Raw genomic sequence first — 16501 nt, forward strand, 5'->3', positions numbered from 1 at the left:
ATTTTCCTAAATACATTGTGAAATTCAAAACGATCAGTTTCACAAAAAATAGAGCATATCCATATTAAAATGTATGTTAAACAATAAATAGGAAATGACAGCGGTCAAATCAATCGCCTCTTCCCGCTGGGCTCCAGCTAATTAAAGGGACTCGAACCGCACTACGTTGATCCCACAACCCTGTTATTATGTTCGAGTAGTTTTTCTGCATCCTAACTTGGTTGCAAACAATCCTTAGTGTGTGTTCTTTTTATGAACGATTGTTTTACTCGAAGGCCTTAACGTACTTCATAGAACTCCTAATGTGAAATTATTAAGATTGAATTTTATACTAAAGAAATTCAAATTCAAATATTATTATTCAAAATAGGAAATGATATCATTTATTAAAAGTCAAAAACTACCACCCATTCCAAAAAGTATGCCTCAGACCTGAGAAGAACGGGCGCAACAAACTCAGTGGGCTTCTTTTTTTTTCATAAAAAATATGGTTACAAAGTAACATCGTACAATCAACCACTTATCATATATCATATATACTTACATTATCAAATTATATATATATATATATAATTTGGATGAGTCACGATGGATGTGTGGCGGTTCTCCACAATGCGGTTTTCAAGGAGCTTTCTTCCTCGTACTACAAAGCTGTGGAATGAGCTTCCTTTTGCGGTGTTTCCGGGACGATACGACATGGGTACCTTCAAAAAAAGCGCGTACACCTTCCTTAAAGGCCGGCAACGCACCTGTGATTCCTCTGGTGTTGCAAGAGATTGTGGGCGGCCGTGATCACTTAACAACAGGTGACCCGTGCGCTCGTTTGACCTCCTATTCCAAAAAAAAGCCAAGCAGCGCCACTCAGGATTCTTGAGAAACAAAAATTCTGAGCGGCACTACAATTGCGCTTGCGAGATAAGTTCTTAAGTCTCATTTGTCCAGTAATTTCACTAGCTATGACGCCTTCAGACCGAAACACGGTAATGCCTACACATTACTTACTTACTACTTACATTACGTTGTGGTAGTACCACAGTGGTACCCATAACCTAGCCGGCATGAAGTGCAAGGGAGCCCACGGAATGCTGAAATGTATGAAAGGATATAACAGGGCTCAAATCTCGAATCTGTGAGATTATATTTTTTATTTTAATTTAAAAAAATTGTTAAAAAACGTTTGTGTGGGAAAGGTTATTATAGCATACCTAAACGATTTTCTTAATGAAACAACGGACTGGGAATAAAGCGAACACCCTCAGGCTCTTTAATTATAAATATTTATTGTACGATATAACATTGTAATCCATATTTTATATTTAAAAAAAAGCCCGCTGAGTTTCTTGCGCCCATTCTTCTCAGGTCTGAGACAGTCTCTTTTGAATGGGTGGTAGTTTTTGACGATCAATAAGTGATTTTAAATCCTATTTTGAATTTATTATAATGTGATTCGTTTTTCTGCGGTGGAACGATGGTATAAATATAATTTCCGGTGAAGTTAGAATAATTGTTAATCTAAATATAAGGCTGTATTAATACACGCTTTTTATTAGCTTCACCTGTATGTATGTTTGTATGTAACCGACTCATTTGGGTGCGATATTGACCCACTTTAAACGGGTTAATTTCGTTAAAACTTCGTAGATATATCGAGGATCAATGACAATACATTAATTAGATAAAATTACTCCATTTTTCAATTTGCAAAATAAGATTATTGTTAATTTATATAATTTTCATGAAATTAGGAATTGATGTTAATTTTATATATCTTTTCTATTTTTTAGTTCGGTTTTCTATAAAAAACGTGTCTTTTAGTTTTTTTAACTACTATTTATGAATATAAGCTCAATGATAGTAAACGTCAAATGCTATTGAAAGATCGTAAACCCAAATATCATGTCATAAGTCAACAACCAAATTCGTCGTTGTGTATTGAGTGTGAACTTTGTAAATAAAGCAGCAGCTCTGTTGGTAATCCCACATCGAGATTCCCACGGGTTTAGTTCACAAGTGGGAAGCCGGAACACCCACATAAGTGTTTAGATTCTTCCAAATTGATATAACTTCTAGCTTAGGTGTCAGTGGGGTGTTACTTCATTCATTGATATCATTACCATAGATGATAGCTTGTCAATTATTTAATTATTAATAATAATATTTATTTGGTTCAAAAAGTTTACAGAAATCTTATAATAATAACAATATGAACATATCCTAGACACAGGAAAACTTAGTTAAGAGGTAGAGCTCAGCCATGTACTAGTAGATTGTTGGCATAAGGTAAACCACTTAACTACTCTCCAGAAAAATAGCTATTTTGTGGAAGAATCACCAGCTTTTATGTCTGTTTCACATAAACCTACTGTCTGTATGCACCTTGTTTCTTTAAGAAGTCCTAGCAGTAACAACTACTTGTCTAGATGATTTCTTCTTAATGTTAGTACTTAATGGTTGTGATGTATAATGTTGTGTAGTAGGTATTATAAGTATGTAGTAACATGTACATGGCTTATTGTATAATACGTTATCTTTTGAGACAAATTAAAATATTTGTATATATTTGTATTTGAACATTAAAGAACCAAAATGGTGTCTAGTCGGCATTATGTTGGGAATTTCACTTCTCAACGCTGGATGTAGTGTATTGACATCTAGTCTGAACTGAGTATGTGTTAACAATCATTGTCACTGTCATAAAATCGACAGTGACATTAACCATATGAAGATTACACTGGTATTCTTTACATTCTCATGTTTTTTCTTTATAATTATCAATAAATAGTTCACAGATGCACTCATATTGCATAAAGTTTCACAGAGTAGTACATGTTTTGCCATAGACAGTAAAAACGACATGCAAATCAACGAAATATATTTAAATGAGCGAATGTCGATTCGGAGGTCATCTGGTACGTAAAGCAAAATTTTCTTGGATTGGGATCATCAACAGACTAAGACAATACTTCAAGCTGTCCCATATTTTTACGTGCGCACATTTTGCAATAATATAACGCTATTTATGCAGACAACCCATATAGCCCAGTCGTTAGTGACCCTGCCTACTGAGCTAGAAGTCCTGGGTTCGAAACCCGGTAGGTGCAAACATTTATATGATGTATGTGGATGTTTGTTTCAGTGTCATGGATGTTGAAATAAGTAAATTGTATTAAATATATCGTTGTCTTGCACCCATAGTACAGGCTATGGTTCGGGCAAGATAATTTGTGTAAAATTGTGTCAATATTAATTTATTTTATATATCTATTCGTGAAAGCAGTGGCAATTGACAAATCATATAAGATTACGGACTACGTATGGAACTGTTTCTGGAATACAAACCTATAAGGTATTGATTCAGGCAGAACAGTCTCCCGGCTGAAATGGAGGTATGGTTTACAGCTCAAGTCACCATAAATTGGCAAGGCAATACTGTTCTAATTGTTGAGGATCCTTCACAGCGAGGTCTTCAAGAAACTTCTCACGGATAACCAAACTGCGAATGAAGCTTTTCTTATGAAAGGGATGATGAGCAGGACGTTCAGCTGATGGTAATTGATACGCCCTGCCCATTTCAATGATTTGCCGCTAAGGATTCTTAATGAACCCCTAAAATTCTGTGCGGCACTACAACTGCGCTCCTCACCTTGAGAGATAAGATGTTAAGTCTCATTTGCCCAGTAATTTCACGAGCTACGGCGCCCTTCAGACCGAAACACAGTAATGCTTACACATTACTGCTTAGGCGCCGTTGTGGTACCCATAATCTATCTTCTTAGTGCGACGTTTCCGTTCCGACAATACAATTAAAAAAAAGCGGCCAAGTGCGAGTCGGACTCTCCCATGAAGGGTTCCGTAGCAGCAAGTAACATAATATAAAAGTTATATAGAAAGGAGAATTATACATTGCAAATGAGCTCTCATCATTTATACGTATTAAAAAAAGCTACTTATTAGATCTCGTTCAAACCTGTTTCGGTGGAAGTTTGCATGGTAATGTACATCATATATTTTTTTTAGTTTTATAATTCTCTTATCTTAGAAGTTACAGGGGTGGGGGGACAAACACATTTTAGCTCTTTGGAAGTTTTTCCCGCGCAAACTATTCAGTTTAGAAAAAATATATATTTGAAACCTCAATATCATTTTTGAAGACCTATCTATAGATGTAACCCACACAGGGTTTGATGAAAATATTTTTTTGAAGTATAGGGAACCCCCAAAATTTTATATTTATTTTTGTGTGAAAATGTTAATGCGGTTCACAGAATACATCTAGTTACCAAGTTTCAACAGTATAGTTCTTATAGTTTTGGAAAAAAGTAGCCGTGACATACACGGGCAGATAGGCGTGACGAATCTATAAGAGTTCCGTTTTTTGCCATTTGGCTACGGAACCCTAAAAAGCCCGTACTACCTAAAAGACCAGCAACGCTCTTTTCATTCTTCTGGTGTTGCAAGTGTTCGGATATTCTCCTTTACCATATTAAAAATATTCAAACTGGTTGCTCTTATACAAATATAAAGACTCCTTTCGAAATCGCATCATTTTTATTTATTTTATTTGTTATTCATCAGGGTATCATTAAACTTTTTATATTATTTCTTCCCCGACGTTCAACAGTCATAAGCTAGCAATTATTCTGCTTGTTACCAGTTTAGACTGGTTCTGTTTACCATGAACATTTACAATTTTGACTTCCGTAAATATTATAAAGTTGTATTGTTCGTGCACGAAGGCCTTGTAGACGGAATGAGAGGCTTAAGGATGTTTTGAGACGGTATGTCAATGTCTGTTTGTCACTGGAACAACTTGCATTTTTATTATTTATTAGTAGGTGGGAAACCTCCGTATATTTTTGTAAATTTATTTGTTTAAATTATTTCTTATTATCAATGACTGTTATGAAAATATACAAACCTTTAAGGTATTGATTCAGGCAGAACAGTCTCCCATCTGAAATAGAGGTATGGATTACAGCACTAGTCCACATAATTGGCATGGGAATACTGTTCTAATTGTTGAGGATCCTTCACAGCGCGGTCTTCAAGAAACTGCTCACGGATAACCAAACTGCGAAAGAAGCTTTTTTATCAAAATAAGGGACGAGACGAGCAGGGCGTTAAGCTGATGGTAATTGATACGCCCTTCCCATTACAAAGCAGTGCCGCTCAAGATTATTGAAAAACCCAAAAATTCTGAGCGGCACTACTACAACTACGCTCCTCACATTGAGACATAAGATGTCAAGTCTCATTTGCCCAGTAATTTTACTAGCTACGGCGCTCTTCATAGCGAAACACAATAATGTTAACACATTACTGCTTCACGGGAAAAATAGGCGCCGTTGTGGTACCCATAATCTAGCCGGCATAACTTATAACCAGTAGGAGGCTCCTTTGCACCGGGCAAAGGAGCCTCCTACTGGTTATAAGTTATTTAGTGCAAGTTGTAAGTGAGGCACACAAACTTCTCAACGGCATCGCAGTTGTTCTCGTCACTTTGACATAAAAGATTTTACGCCGCATCAACCTGGTATTTTACCAGTTACGATGCCCTTCAAACCGAAACAGACAGTCTTTTCACAGTACTGTTTGAGGGCAGAAAATCTTTCCGGCATCCTATGCCAAGAAATCTCCCAGTGGCAAAAGCTGTCTCAGGTTTAAGTTACAGGGATAAAGTATTTCAAAGGATCAATACTATTGAAGAACTCCAGCGCACACAGATTTATATCTGTAAGGTTATATTTGGGATATAACAGTTTGGGTAAGAGGTCAACCTCTTTTAATATCACTGCAAAACCGTTTTTCAACGTCTCTTATTTTCATTAAAAAAAACATCCGTAATACCAGGGCTCACGATAAGGGTTACCGGCCTTTAAGTTAGGAACAACATTGTAATGGGCCGGGTGTATTGTACAAATAAAATAAAAACACCTCAGAATGCAGCGAGTGTGTTATAAACGTAAGTATGGTGTCAGCACACCCTGGGAATGTTTGGTGAGTTTAATAAGTGTTGTGTAGGTGTCAGTGCTGCCGTTTGAGGTATTGTAAGTCGAGCTTGTTTATCGAAGGGCAGGTCAGAGGTGACACAGAGGCAGGTAACTGTCATGTTCAGTATTAACAAACACTTCTGGATAGAGTTTTAAATACATAAATATTTGTTGTGGCCCATGTATTGTGTCAAGACAAATATAATTCAAAATAAACGTTCGTCAAAAATCAGTGGGAGGCACCTATGCACCGAATGCCGGCTAGATGTAAGAATTATTGTGTTTCGGTCTGAAGGGCGCCGTAGCTAGTGAAATTATTGGCCTACGGGACTTATGATCTTATGTCTCAAGGAGACAAGCGCAATTGTAGTGCCGCTCAGAATTTTTTGATGTTTCAAGAATCCTGAACGGCGCTGTATTGTAATGGGCAGGGCGTATCAATTCCCGTCAGCTGAACGTTCTACTCTTCTTGAGAGAATCAACCATCATTAAATTAAGTCCCACGCTCGTCTATGATGAATGTAAAAAAGAATAAGTACGTCTTCTCTCCTTGAATTAGGGTCAGTATACCAGTTATAATTAACGTAATCTGTCAAAGAAGGAACATCCTGCTTATGGATGTAAGACATTGGATGGTTCTATTCAAGATGTCTTTATCGTAAATCATATTTAATGTTTAACTGTGCCCAGTAAATTTGAGAAAATTTGTGTAATAATAGCATCAATATATTTAAAATATACTACTGTATACTATAAGTATAGATAAGAATTTATATTAAACGCTTTTTATTAGCTTCACCTGTAAATTTGATGATTTGTAACCGACTCATTTGGGCGTGATTTTGACCTACTATTTTGGCCAGATTTCGTTCAAACTTCGTAGATTTATCGAGGATCGATGATAATACATTAATTTGATAAAATTAATCCATTTTTCAGTTTGAATTATAAGAATTTTGTTAATTTATATAACTTTCATCTATAAGGCAGGAATTGATGTTAATTTTAAATATCAATCATTATCTTTAACTGATTTATCTAATGTTAGGAAATTTTCGAATACTAAAGAGAATTTTTAATTCAACAATGAAATAACAATAATCCAAATGAAAAGTAGGAAATATTTTCAATTTTATTGGTTCGATTTTCTACAAAAAGCGTGTTTTTAGTTCTTTTTAACTACTATTTATTATTGTTAATTTTTCAAAAGGGTACGCACGCTTTCATGATAATGTTTAATGTGAATAGCAATAAATATAAAATTGCTTAATAAATTTCTTGAATAGACATAATTTCACGATTAACTAGATAGAAATATATCGATAAAAATGGAAATCGAATCTCATAGCTTTTATTTCATATTTTTCTCATTGCAAATGCATAATTAAATACATTTAAGATGATTGTAGCGATTGTTTTTTTTGCAACTTTTAACATTAACTGCTATTGCGAAAAATATATAAATTTATCACAAAGAATCATCAAGTTACTTCAAGAAAAAACAAATTCTACCATTCTATATTAGACCATATCCTTCTTTATTTATTTCTTCTGCGCAGTTACTACAGGTCACAAATTTGACTAGTATAGAACAAATATTACATTCGTTTTTATTTTCCTGCTTGCTCCTCTCTTGTATAAACCTGTCCCGGTCTTCTAGAGCTAAGTAGGAAGCGGTGGCGGCGACACAGAGAAATGTCTAATTAATGTTAACAACGGAATAATTCCTAATTATCATATTACTCACTTATATTTACATAAAAGGGTGAAAAGTGATTGATAAACTCTTTTTTCGGGATTTTCTCTTGAAAGAAAAATGTCTGATGCTTGGTAAATACCTACATACCTTCTACATTAATTATTTTAAGAGCCCTAAAATACTTTTATATTTTGTTTATTTCTAAAAGATCTGTTAGGCCTATTTTTGTGTACAATATTGGACTTTTTTTTATGAAAATAAGGGATGAGACGAGCACGACGTTCAGCTGATGGTAATTGATACGCCCTGCCCATTACAAAGCAGTGCCGCTCAGAATTATTGAAGAACCCAAAAATTCTGAGCACCTTGAGACTTAAGATGTCAAGTCTCATTTGCCCAGTTATTTCACTAGCTACGGCGCTCTTCATACTGAAACAGAATGATGCTCCTTTAACATAGCGGATTAATTTGTAAAACGAATGATCTTTAACCCAATAAAGGTAGAAATTTTTGGGGATATATAGAGCTAAATATAATATATACTTGAAAATAAAGCATATTATTCACATGGAATCCTTGGAATAAAAAAAGGTGTCAAATTTCTCATAAGACCTGATCATCAGTTAAAAGCATTTCTAGGTTGTTAAGCAGCTCAATGTAAAACTAAGTTACTATTACGCTATCCGTACCGCAGCGGGCGTGCTGATCCAACTGTGGGAATGTCTGCGCGTGAATCGCCCGTGGCTTATGACAATTTGCATTTTTTTGCTGTCCGTACCATTCTTTATAATGGAAACTAAGCTACAAGCTGTAGCGATCTATTAATTACTCCATAATTAATAAATTCATAATTATATTCCTCCAATATTACATAAATGTAATGAAATATAATAATAATATTTATGATACGAGTATATATTTAGAGTGTACCGTGAAGGAGGGGAGGCAAGTATATTTCAGATTGCACTTTAGGTAGTAAATGTTCATATTTATATTTCTTGATAAAACTTCTATTATTACCTTCGTCAGTGCATGTTTATTCTATTATTTTGATTTTATGCAGTTAATATTGTTACAGTAAAAAAAATCTTTATATTGTATCGGAGTCTGAGCTATATTTTTGTTTAGGTGTCCAAACAACACAGCAGGCGTAAGAAGGTATTATTCTTGAAAAGGTACTTTAGCCTAATAACGACAAGCGTAGCGTGCCTTGGTATGGTTGGTTCCATATAAAAATTTGCTTGGGGGCTTTACGAAGGATTAAGATTTCTCACAAAAGAAAAAGATGTTTGCATAAAAGTAAAAGAAATATTTATTCATCATAATAATTAACTATCGCGAGTGTTATACATTTAAATAAAACACTTTTAAAGGATTATAAACGCGTGTAATTGTAACTGTTTTTACATTAGATTTTTACGTAAAAGTTACATTTTAATTTTAGTTAACCCGACGTTTCAAGACCTTTCTAGATCTCGTTTTCAGGGGTTTTACGCAATTTTAATATAAAAAAAGCTACAATTACACGCGTTTTAATCCCTTAAAAGTGTTTTATATAAATACTAGCTGACTCAGCAAACGTTGTATTGCCGATATTAAAATCGCGACACAAAAGTAACTGTTGATCGTAGATGGGTGAAAATTTGAAGTTGTATGTATTTTTAATAAATTTTTTTTTATAAAAAAAAATTCATGTGTATCATTTAGGGGGATGAAAATAGTTGTCCGATTCTTAGACCTACCCAATATGCACTCGAAATTACATGAGAATCGGTAAAGCCGTTTCTGAGGAGTTCAAAGTTTAACACCATGACACGATAATTTCATAATATATTAGATGTGTATATTTTTAAAACCGCTTCAGCGTATGCCTTACGCGTGTTACAGGGTCCCCTGCGGCTGCTCCATCGCTGACCACGCTTCGTTGAAACGTGCCCGCTTTGTGTTGATAGCGCTACAATCCGCTACAAGCGCTAATTGCTAACATCAACAGCAACACTTTTTTGTGTGACTGTACGTGATCTACTGTTAGCAGCAGTTTTAGGATATTTGTACCTGTGAATTAGAGAAATTCTAAGATTTAGAAAAAAGTTTGTTATTTTGTTTGTGAATATTTTGAGGCACTCGTTTGAACCTAATTTAGTTACGCGATAATTGTGAAAGCTGCTGTTGAAATCTAATTCAAACAAAAGGATTTATAATTTATAAACTCGAACAGTTTTATTAAAAAGGTACAATTATTGAAAGATTTAATTATCAAAAAGCATTTTGAGCGATGCCTCAGCTCAAACAAAAATACAATAAAACAAATAATATTTGAATCATTTTTCAATATAAGAGATTACAATAAAAAGCCCCTTTTGGCTTACCCCCTTATTCATAATAGTCTGCTAACTTAAAGCATTGCTAATTCTCACTCTGTCTTCTTCTATTGACCAAAGTCAGTATGAGAAAAAACACTCTTTAGCGACTGTTTTAAGTTAGCGGACCATTATGAATAAGGGGCTTAGTATAAAACAAATTTCGTAATTTATGTAGGTACAGACATAGGTTAGGCTTCCATTTTTTAAATATAATCCAAGATGTTAATAATTTATATCTTTATTGATAATAACGTTAAATATTTTACAAACAATAATTGATTTAATTTAGAATGTCATTAGCCTAGCAGATAAAAAAAAAGAAAACAATCGTGCCAAATTCGAAATTAATTTTCAAAACATTCCCCGCCATGCGTTTTGCGTCGTGGGAAGGCCCGATGGCGACAAATTACTTTTTAATCTCGGATACATCATCACGCATGCAACCTTTGTACTTTGTGATGGTATGGTTCAGTTATGGTTTAGAAAGTTGATTATTATACGTGCTGTGGTCAAATGATACTGACCTCCGAATAAAAAATTATTGAAGTAACATCGAGTCATTATGTAAAGAACAAAAAACTTTAATGATGATTTGAATTTTGATGGTTTTAATTTACGTACCTACTCTATTAGATGAGAGTACTATTATTATATATTCTTTGGTTAGATCCCACGTACGTTCCCTTAAAATTTTTCATATAAAATAGAACCTATTTTAGTCGAAATTTGGGAGACAAAAGTTTGATAGTTTTCAACTCATTCGGCTTGGACTAAAAATTAATCTTTAATGGAATAATGAGTACTTACTACAATAATTGCTTAGTTCTTAGAGGGCTTAGATTTCTATTTAAGACTTATAGACAAAAATATATTTTTTAGTTATTTATAGAATAGCAGGATAAATATCATTGCAGGTAATTTGATACCGCCTATTAGGTTTTTCTTCTATAAGATGAACCTGCGGGTATCGGTAGAATCAAAAGAGATTGCACGAGAAATTTTAAGAAGTGAAGTTGAAACCATAACCTTCACACAACAAGAGGCCATTTCAGTGATGTCGTATGTCAGTTGCACACATTCAAAAATAACCAATAAGAAGTATATACCTCCTAATTACAAACTTAACTTAATAAGTACCCATACATTTTACAATAAACTAGTGTATAGATTAACATAGCCTGCGAAAGAGAAGTACATTTCAGACGATGATACAGCAAGATATAGAAGCGAAAGTTTTTTTGCTGTTACCGATTTTTTGAAGTGAATTGAGAGAAAAAGTAAGAAAAAACTACTAAATCCATTAAATTTCACTTATACACAGTACAAATGTTGCACAATACGTCATCTGTATAGCTACAGATATACTGTTGTAAGCATATCGGTGACGCGAACTCAATCATCCAAAAAGTGTCCTTATATACATACATATTTTATTTTTATTTTTTTTTATTGTTTATTTATCACGTTAGTCATGAGCATGTCGGTGACGCACCCATAAGATTTTCCCCTACCAACAAGTGCCCAACGCGGTTAAAGAAGTTTTCAGTGGGGGAAGCACCTTTGCACAGCATGCCGGCTAGATTATGGGTACCACAACGGCGCCTATTTCTGCCGTGAAGCAGTAATGTGTAAACATTACTGTGTTTCGGTCTGAAGGGCGCCGTAGCTGGTGAAATTACTGGGCAAATGAGACAATATCTTATGTCTCAAGGTGACGAGCGCAATTATAATGTCGCTTAGAATTTTTGGATTTTTCAAGAATTCTGAGCGGCACTGCATTGTAATGCAAATTTCAAGTTCAGTTTATAACCCTTTATTTTTATAACCCTTATGTTTCAATTTGCAATAATTGACGTTTTATGTATTTATACGTTAAACAGCCAGTAAATACTATATAATACTATTCTTCGTTCCTTAGGTCCGGGCGTGTGATGTTTATTCCTCTTTAAAAAATAAAAATACGTAAAAACACGATGTCACCCAAAATAAATGTAATTCAAAATCACATAAAACAAATCGTGTACTAATTGACTCTCTTATTGAATGATGGATGATTTAATCTCGATAAAGAATTCGGCGTTTATATTCCCACAATTGAAGTCAAAATAATGTCCGTGCGTGCTCCAAATTTGTAGTGTTGCCAGTCGTGTGAACTAGCCGCGGGGAAATACCGGGCTGGGATCCACACTCATCCCATTTATCCGAACTATAGGAATTCCAAATCATGTGGTGACTAGCTTTTACCCCTTGAAGTGTCCACCCATTGTATTTTTAAGTTTAATTTGAATCTTACTAACTAATTTGTATATAACAGTCATAGTAAAATACTCATTTTGATTGATTTATGTTTCATGTATGTTCTTCCCACGAGCCCAACTTTTTCCGAACATATGGTTTTAACAAATTTAGTAATTTAAAAGAAATATTTATAATTTTCAAAAGCGCTTAGTTCAAGCCGAATTAAATAAAGTTTATTTGACTTTGAAAAAAAAAGTGATGAATATAAATAAGAAATGGCTCATAAGTAATTTAAAAAAAATCACAGTCAAAATTTTTTGATGTATGAGAACGCGGCTTTTTGGTCGTCTTTCGCGAACATTTGCTTAACACCCTTCGTAAACAAATGGTAGAATACCACTCGGCACTACCACTCTTTTGATCTTCAAGTGGAATTGTGCAAATGGGACCCGTAGCTGAAAAAAAAATGCGATCATTTTTGCTCATCACTGATAGATTTACAGATGACTTCTATAGTCTTGTAAATAACAGTGATAGCTGAAATCCACTACGTTTTAAGCAACTGCTCGCATTCAAACTTAGCCGGTTTATACTTCGTCGCCAATCGCCATACTGTAATAACTACTATTTCAAACTTATGTCAAATCTCTGCACGTTTCATACTTAACTAAATTTAAATTTTTACTTAGGCAGTTCCGCCTCTTATTACGTAGTATTTACATCCTGTTTGTTATCTGTGTTATGACAATTGACATCTTCATATTTTTTAAAAAGACGAACGAATTAGTAAGTATAATGGCTACTGGTTCAGCAGCTGCATTCCAAGCAAATTAATGGAACACATTTGAATCTGTTCGTGCTAAATGTTGCCAATTACTACATTCTCCAGTAATAGCTAAACCGTGCCACCGTTCACTTTTATTTTGAAACGATAAGTATACTTCAATAATATATCGATTTTTTTGCCCTTAGCTATCACGAATAAGTTTCAGATGTTTGATTTTGTATCAAGTATCAAGAAGAGCCATAAATACTGTTACAATTAGAAATAAACAAAATATTACATTTGAATTTGGAATCTGTAATTTATTATTATTGTTCATTGGGTTTTCTCATTTTGGCGCCAATACATTCTACAATATTTGCAATATTAAAATGGAGTGGGGTGATAAAGAGAGCTGAATCGCTGTGACTACTCTCCAAACTCTCCATACGCTTGGTATTTGTAAAATGTTTGTGTACCGCGCTATTAATAGGTACAATGAGAACTCCTCTGTTTGTGACAGAAAAAGATCTGGCCGTCCACGTAGTGTTTGTAAGGAGAAGGTGGTCAAAGCAGTAAGGGAAAGAATTCGAAGAAATCAATTTTTTTTTGTCTCGTGCCTTTAAATCACTCACTACAGTAGTGAGTGATTAGCCAATTCGTGATTTAAAGTCAGCACTCGCAACAAAAAATTACTTTGCTCATTTGTTGAACAAATAACTATTATGCCTATATTCCCTGTTATCAATGACTAAAGTAAATCAAAGGTAAATATTTTTTCTTCTCTTGTCAATTTAATTATTGCGAGCTAACGAAGAAGCATAAACCGACATCGCAAAAAACTGCAATATCCCAACACAATACAACTTGATATCCCGTCAATTACATGCCGATTTAAAATCCCTTCACAAAGGAGTCCGCTGTCAAAACACAGCGCTGGCTATCGGGCAGCGTTGGGACCGTTTTTTTTTCCTTTTTGCAGGTGCGAAATAAAAAAGTTTTTATGGCGGCGCTTCGTTCGAAATAGCATGGAGGTGGCGTGGAACAAATCTGTGTTTAATTGTGGCGCCAACGTTATTGTGTTGTGCCATTTTAATTGTGTAATTAAGAGGAAATGTATTTATTTATGGTTTGAATCAAATGAAATGGCAGCGAATTTTATTTCAAAATTCCTAATCAACTCTGGTTGATTCTGTCTGCATAACTAGATGTTTGGAAATGCGTTGCCGGCTGTTAAGGTTTATGTGCTTCCACAAACAATTCCCAAATACTAAGGAGATTCTTTGAAGTATAATTTGAGCATATTTTTTTGAACATTATTGATTATGGAGACATTTGTTTTTTTTTTTTGTTGTTCAAAACGGTGTAACTTTCAGATTTATCGAAGTATATTAGACGCAGTATTACTTTAAACTTGTAAATTGTCTGAAACTGTGAATTTCTTCTATGTCATTTTTAGGTCTTATTGTCCATTAATGCCAGCCACAAGTATTCCTTCTCTTTTACTCGCCTTGCCCCACACACTCCTTCTCATTCGTTTATTAGCTTTATTTCACCGTCGTTGGTTATATCTGGTACCGGCCTCACAGGGCCTATATTTTTTTCAGACAGTACCTAGTTCATAGCGACCTTGAGAAGCAAAGAGTTGCGTGTCGAATCGCTGTTGGGACCATTAGGTACGTAGTATTCATTCATTCAGCACTGATCAAATTATTAAATTCATTTGGACTGTCAAAGATTTAAAAATTATTCATTCTGTTCAAATCTCAAGAATGAAATAGTAATTTGATTGCCAATACATTGGAGTTGGCAATACCTACAATAAAATGAGCTGAAAGCTTATCCATTAATAAATGACCCAAGAAGTACAGTTTGGAATCATCTTTTACTTTTACCCCAGGACTAATCAGGGGCAGAACTGTTAAGGGTTATCAGATTAAAAATTTTCAAATTTTCAAGTCCAATTGATTTTGAATAATCTTGGTATTTTGTTGCAATTTGAGAGTTTATTTTATGACGGTAACTCAATCGACGAACAATAGAAAATGATTAATATTGTCTTCATTCAGAGCTATGATTTATTGCGGCTTAAGTTCCAATATATCTAGTAGGAGGAAAACGTTCAAAGCAGTTATAAAAGAAAATCTAAGATGACCAACGTAAAGTAAATAAAATGTAAAAATTATTTAGCATGGTTGTGCAATTCACATGATCAAATGTGATTTTTTCTCTTTGTATCTACCTATTTAGTTTATAGAAAAACCTACTTTATTTATTAGAACATTTTAAAACTCCTGACATTTTCAGAGACCCTTTGCAATACTGAAAAGTGTTTTAAAAATCAGTGTTCTCAGAACAAATAATAATAAAATTTGATAAACAAAATTTTATGAACGATGCGGGATTCGAACCCACGACCTCCGGCGTTCCGTGCCGGTGCTCTAACCAACTGAGCTAACCGTTCGAGTACCGCCTCGTTATAAAATTCTGTTTGCTTAGATTCAGTTGGTTAGAGCACCGGCACGGAACGCCGGAGGTCGTGGGTTCGAATTCCGCATCGTTCATAAAATTTTGTTTTTCAAATTTTATTTGTGTATTAATGCTAGAAGTGAGGGTTATCACTTTAAAAACATAACATATTGTTTAAATGATAATAATAATAATAAGATATTATTAACAAAATTAAGATACATACAAAGTAATTAAAGTTAACACAATACACTTAATCTTAATATTTGAGTACATTGTAGTCTATTTGTACTGAGTGTTGGCTCTGCACTAAGCAAGATGCTTGTCACACAGAAGCCGGGAAAAACCAGGGCCGGATTTAAACTTAATGCCGCCCTGGGCACCGGAAAAAATCCGCCACAATACTGGAATTTTACATAAACTTATAGCTTATATATTTTATTTTTCAAAACTAAAATAACTAATTTATTGCAGACTCTTTATTATATGTAATATATTCTAAAAACATGAATAAATAATTGTTTTTTCTAACAATTAAAAATTTGGCACTAAGGGTGACTCATAATTATATTACATCAATTTTTTCACAGGCCAACACGTCTGACTTTTTGAATTGCGAATTGGTCTATTAAACAAAATTAATTAATTATAATGAACAATCTTGATAAGACAAAAAAAAAATTTCACTTTCAAAATTTTGCCGCCCTAAATATTTTGCCGCCCTGGGCACTTGCCCCAACTGCCCCTAGTGTAAATCCACCGCTGGGTAACACAGTTACTATAATCATGAAACTGTTAACTCTAAGACTGTGAGTATAATAACTAATTTTAATATTTGCTGTTCTACAATTTAAACCAAAACTAACTCATTCAATCTTCTATACATTCCTTCATCTCGCATTGTCTAAGCAACAAACACGAAAGTCAAACAATGTTCAGTAGCACGTGTTTACGGAAATAAAGAAATCTTTGTAATACG

This window comes from Leptidea sinapis, chromosome 30, assembly GCF_905404315.1.
Source record: "Leptidea sinapis chromosome 30, ilLepSina1.1, whole genome shotgun sequence".
Lineage (NCBI taxonomy): Eukaryota > Metazoa > Arthropoda > Insecta > Lepidoptera > Pieridae > Leptidea > Leptidea sinapis.